We start from the raw sequence: 6,000 nt of genomic DNA on the forward strand, positions 1-6,000 counted from the left end.
CGCATACAGGGGCTCTGCTCAGTGTACCTCTCCGCATACAGGGGCTCTGCTCTGTGTAGCTCTCCACATACAGGGGCTCTGCTCAGTGTACCTCTCCGCATACTAGGGCTCTGCTCTGTGTAGCTCTCCACTTACAGGGGCTCTGCTCTGTGTAGCTCTCCGCATACTGGGGCTCTGCTCTGTGTAGCTCTCCGCATACTGGGGCTCTGCTCTGTGTAGCTCTCCGCATACTGGTCACCAGGTCTGTGAACCTCTTCGCATACTGGGGCTCTGCTCTGTGTAGCTCTCTACATACAGGGGCTCTGCTCTGTGTAGCTCTCCACATACAGGGGCTCTGCTCTGTGTAGCTCTCCACATACAGGGGCTCTGCTCTGTGTAGCTCTCCACATACAGGGGCTCTGCTCAGTGTAGCTCTCCACATACAGGGGCTCTGCTCAGTGTAGCTCTCCACATACAGGGGCTCTGCTCAGTGTAGCTCTCCACATACTGGGGCTCTGCTCAGTGTACCTCTCCACATACAGGGGCTCTGCTCAGTGTACCTCTCCACATACTGGGGCTCTGCTCAGTGTACCTCTCCACATACAGGGGCTCTGCTCAGTGTACCTCTCCACATACAGGGGCTCTGCTCAGTGAACCTCTCCACATACAGGGGCTCTGCTCAGTGTACCTCTCCACATACAGGGGCTCTGCTCAGTGTACCTCTCCACATACTGGGGCTCTGCTCAGTGTACCTCTCCACATACTGGGGCTCTGCTCAGTGTAGCTCTCCACATACTGGGGCTCTGCTCAGTGTAGCTCTCCACATACTGGTCACCAGGTCTGTGTACCTCTTTGCATACTGGGACACTGCTCTGTGTACCTCTCTGCATACTGGGGCTCTGATCAGTGTACCTCTCCACATACAGGGGCACTGTTCTGTATACCTCTCCGCATACTGGGGCTCAGCTCTGTGTACCTCTCCGCATACTGGGGCTCTCCTATGTATACCTCTCCGCATACAGGGGCTCTGCTCTGTGTACTACTCCGCATACTGGGGCTCTGCTCTGTATACCACTCCGCATACAGGGGCTCTGCCCTGTATACCACTCCGCATACAGGGGCTCTGCCCTGTATACCACTCCGCATACAGGGGCTCTGCTCTGTATACCACTCCGCATACTGGGGCACTGCTCTGTGTACCTCTCTGCATACTGGTCACCAGCTCTCTGTACCTCTCTGCATACTGGGGCCCTGTTCAGGGGAAGCATTCGATATCCTCGCTGTCGGTATCCCGGCGCTAAGCATGGGATACCGACAACTATTCTCCCTCTTGGGTTGTCCACGACACCACTGGAGAATAAATAGTGTGGCACGCACAGAACGCTCAGTGTAACTCTCCGCATACTGGCGCACTGCTCAGTGTACCTTTCAGCATAATGGGGCTCTGCTCAGTGTTACTCTCCGCATACTGGAGCTCTGCTCTGCGTACCTCTCCGCATATTGGGGCTCTGCTCTGTATACCCCTCCGCATACAGGGGCTCTGCTCTGTGTACCTCTCCGCATACTAGGGCTCTGCTCTGTGTAGCTCTCCACATACAGGGGCTCTGCTCTGTGTAGCTCTCCACATACAGGGGCTCTGCTCTGTGTAGCTCTCCGCATACAGGGGCTCTGCTCTGTGTAGCTCTCCGCATACAGGGGCTCTGCTCTGTGTAGCTCTCCGCATACTGGGGCTCTGCTCTGTGTAGCTCTCCGCATACAGGGGCTCTGCTCTGTGTAGCTCTCCGCATACAGGGGCTCTGCTCTGTGTAGCTCTCCACATACAGGGGCTCTGCTCAGTGTAGCTCTCCACATACAGGGACTCTGCTCAGTGTAGCTCTCCACATACAGGGGCTCTGCTCAGTGTAGCTCTCCACATACTGGGGCTCTGCTCAGTGTACCTCTCCACATACAGGGGCTCTGCTCAGTGTACCTCTCCACATACAGGGACTCTGCTCAGTGTACCTCTCCACATACAGGGGCTCTGCTCAGTGTACCTCTCCACATACAGGGGCTCTGCTCTGTGTACCTCTCCACATACAGGGGTTCTGCTCAGTGTACCTCTCCACATACAGGGGCTCTGCTCAGTGTACCTCTCCACATATAGGGGCTCTGCTCAGTGTACCTCTCCACATACTGGGGCTCTGCTCGGTGTACCTCTCCACATACTGGGGCTCTGCTCAGTGTAGCTCTCCACATACTGGTCACCAGGTCTGTGTACCTCTTTGCATACTGGGACACTGCTCTGTGTACCTCTCTGCATACTGGGGCTCTGATCAGTGTACCTCTCCACATACAGGGGCACTGTTCTGTATACCTCTCCGCATACTGGGGCTCAGCTCTGTGTACCTCTCCGCATACTGGGGCTCTCCTATGTATACCTCTCCGCATACAGGGGCTCTGCTCTGTGTACTACTCCGCATACTGGGGCTCTGCTCTGTATACCACTTCGCATACAGGGGCTCTGCCCTGTATACCACTCCGCATACAGGGGCTCTGCTCTGTATACCACTCCGCATACAGGGGCTCTGCTCTGTATACCACTCCGCATACTGGGGCTCTGCTCTGTATACCACTCCGCATACAGGGGCTCTGCTCTGTATACCACTCCGCATACTGGGGCACTGCTCTGTGTACCTCACTGCATACTGGGGCCCTGTTCAGGGGAAGCATTCGAAATCCTCGCTGTCAGTATCCCGGCGCTAAGCATGGGATACCGACAACTATTCTCCCTCTTGGGTTGTCCACGACACCACTGGAGGGAGAATAAATAGTGTGGCACGCACAGAACGCTCAGTGTAACTCTCCGCATACTGGCGCACTGCTCAGTGTACCTCTCAGCATAATGGGGCTCTGCTCAGTGTTACTCTCCGCATACTGGAGCTCTGCTCTGCGTACCTCTCCGCATATTGGGGCTCTGCTCTGTGTACCCCTCCGCATACTGGGGCACTGCTCAGTGAACCTCTCCGCATACTGGTGCTCTGCGTACCTCTCCGCATATTGGGGCTCTGCTCTGCGTACCTCTCCGCATACTGGGGCTCTGCTCTGCGTACCTCTCCGCGTACTGGGGCTCTGCTCTGCGTACCTCTCCGCGTACTGGGGCTCGGCTCTGCGTACCTCTCCGCGTACTGGGGCTCTGCTCTGCATACCTCTCCGCATACTGGGGCTCTGCTCTGCATACCTCTCCGCATACTGGGGCTCTGCTCTGCGTACCTCTGCATACTGGGGCTCTGCTCTGCGTACCTCTGCATACTGGGGCTCTGCTCTGCGTACCTCTGCATACTGGGGCTCTGCTCTGCGTACCTCTGCATACTGGGGCTCTGCTCTGCGTACCTCTGCATACTGGGGCTCTGCTCTGCGTACCTCTGCATACTGGGGCTCTGCTCTGCGTACCTCTGCATACTGGGGCTCTGCTCTGCGTACCTCTGCATACTGGGGCTCTGCTCTGCGTACCTCTGCATACTGGGGCTCTGCTCTGCGTACCTCTGCATACTGGGGCTCTGCTCTGCGTACCTCTGCATACTGGGGCTCTGCTCTGCGTACCTCTGCATACTGGGGCTCTGCTCTGTGTACCTCTGCATACTGGGGCTCTGCTCTGTGTACCTCTGCATACTGGGGCTCTGCTCTGTGTACCTCTGCATACTGGGGCTCTGCTCTGTGTACCTCTGCATACTGGGGCTCTGCTCTGTGTACCTCTGCATACTGGGGCTCTGCTCTGTGTACCTCTGCATACTGAGGCTCTGCTCTGTGTACCTGTCCGCATACTGAGGCTCTGCTCTGTGTACCTCTCCGCATACTGGTTCTCTGCATACTGGGGCTCTGCTCTGTGTACCTCTCTGCATACTGGGGCTCTGCTCTGTGTACCTCTGCATACTGGGGCTCTGCTCTGTGTACCTCTCTGCATATTGGGGCTCTGCTCTGTGTACCTCTCCGCATACTGGTTCTCTGCCTGGGTACCTCTCCGCATACTGGGGCTCTGCTCTGTGTACCTCTCCGCGTACTGGGGCTCTGCTCTGCGTACCTCTCCGCGTACTGGGGCTCGGCTCTGCGTATCTCTCCGCGTACTGGGGCTCTGCTCTGCATACCTCTCCGCATACTGGGGCTCTGCTCTGCGTACCTCTGCATACTGGGGCTCTGCTCTGTGTACCTCTGCATACTGGGGCTCTGCTCTGTGTACCTCTGCATACTGGGGCTCTGCTCTGTGTACCTCTGCATACTGGGGCTCTGCTCTGTGTACCTCTGCATACTGGGGCTCTGCTCTGTGTACCTCTCCGCATACTGGTTCTCTGCCTGGGTACCTCTCTGCATACTGGGGCTCTGCTCTGTGTACCTCTGCATACTGGGGCTCTGCTCTGTGTACCTCTGCATACTGGGGCTCTGCTCTGTGTACCTCTCCGCATACTGGTTCTCTGCCTGGGTACCTCTCTGCATACTGGGGCTCTGCTCTGTGTACCTCTGCATACTGGGGCTCTGCTCTGTGTACCTCTGCATACTGGGGCTCTGCTCTGTGTACCTCTGCATACTGGGGCTCTGCTCTGTGTACCTCTGCATACTGGGGCTCTGCTCTGTGTACCTCTGCATACTGGGGCTCTGCTCTGTGTACCTCTGCATACTGGGGCTCTGCTCTGTGTACCTCTCCGCATACTGGTTCTCTGCCTGGGTACCTCTCTGCATACTGGGGCTCTGCTCTGTGTACCTCTCTGCATACTGGGGCTCTGCTCTGTGTACCTCTGCATACTGGGGCTCTGCTCTGTGTACCTCTGCATACTGGGGCTCTGCTCTATGTACCTCTCCGCATACTGGTTCTCTGCCTGGGTACCTCTCCGCATACTGGGGCTCTGCTCTGTGTACCTCTGCATACTGGGGCTCTGCTCTGTGTACCTCTGCATACTGGGGCTCTGCTCTGTGTACCTCTGCATACTGGGGCTCTGCTCTGTGTACCTCTGCATACTGGGGCTCTGCTCTGTGTACCTCTGCATACTGGGACTCTGCTCTGTGTACCTCTGCATACTGGGACTCTGCTCTGTGTACCTCTGCATACTGGGGCTCTGCTCTGTGTACCTCTGCATACTGGGACTCTGCTCTGTGTACCTCTGCATACTGGGGCTCTGCTCTATGTACCTCTCCGCATACTGGTTCTCTGCCTGGGTACCTCTCCGCATACTGGGGCTCTGCTCTGTGTACCTCTGCATACTGGGACTCTGCTCTGTGTACCTCTGCATACTGGGGCTCTGCTCTGTGTACCTCTGCATACTGGGGCTCTGCTCTGTGTACCTCTGCATACTGGGACTCTGCTCTGTGTACCTCTGCATACTGGGGCTCTGCTCTGTGTACCTCTGCATACTGGGGCTCTGCTCTGTGTACCTTTGCATACTGGGGCTCTGCTCTGTGTACCTCTCCGCATAATGGTGCTCTGCCTGGGTACCTCTCTGCATACTTGGGCTCAGCGGTGTGTAGCTCTCCGCATACTGGTCACCAGCTCTGTGTACCGGTGCCCTGTTCTGTGTACCTCCTGTGCCCCTCTCTGGGCACAGCTGTGTTCACGCCAGCCTCCCATAAACTCACTGATAAATAATAGACCTCCCACTAATAGCAGCCATGGACCCTCAGACACCCCGGAGCTGGGACCATACCCGGAACAGAGTCCCCGCTGTTGCGGCAGCTGCTCTGCCCCTGTTACTCACCTTCCGCTCTTGTCAGTGAAAGCAGCAAACGACTGCAAGAGCCAACACAGCACGCATGCGCAAAGCCCTGTGCTCAGGGACCGGAGTCAACGTCCAACTCCACAAAAAGCGCACAGCCCAGTCACTTTCTATTACAGACGCGGTCATCGAAATACGTCACTGTTACACTCCATAAACCCGCCCCCTGGGCCAGTACACTCACTGATCATCTGTGCTGTATTGTTGTATCAGTACCAAGCAGCACTATATAAACCCTATGTGTTATCATGTGTTTTTTAAATATACCACGAATATCCTGGCT

General features: G+C 56.4%; 1 protein-coding gene across 4 annotated transcripts in view; it reads right to left on the bottom strand.

Annotated features, from left to right (window-relative positions):
* Nucleotides 1–5,799, bottom strand: part of NT5C2 (5'-nucleotidase, cytosolic II) — a 155,199-nt gene extending 149,400 nt beyond the window's left edge. For 2 of the 4 annotated variants that reach the window (XM_063961953.1, XM_063961950.1), the window contains exon 1: nucleotides 5,700–5,788. The gene's annotated coding sequence lies outside the window, so the exon portion shown is untranslated. Of the gene's footprint in view, nucleotides 1–5,699 lie in introns of all 4 variants that reach the window. The other 2 variants (XM_063961952.1, XM_063961949.1) reach the window with 2 other exon arrangements.
* Nucleotides 5,800–6,000: the final 201 nt, after the last annotated feature.

Source organism: Pseudophryne corroboree, chromosome 3, assembly GCF_028390025.1.
Source record: "Pseudophryne corroboree isolate aPseCor3 chromosome 3, aPseCor3.hap2, whole genome shotgun sequence".
Taxonomy (NCBI): Eukaryota; Metazoa; Chordata; class Amphibia; order Anura; family Myobatrachidae; genus Pseudophryne; species Pseudophryne corroboree.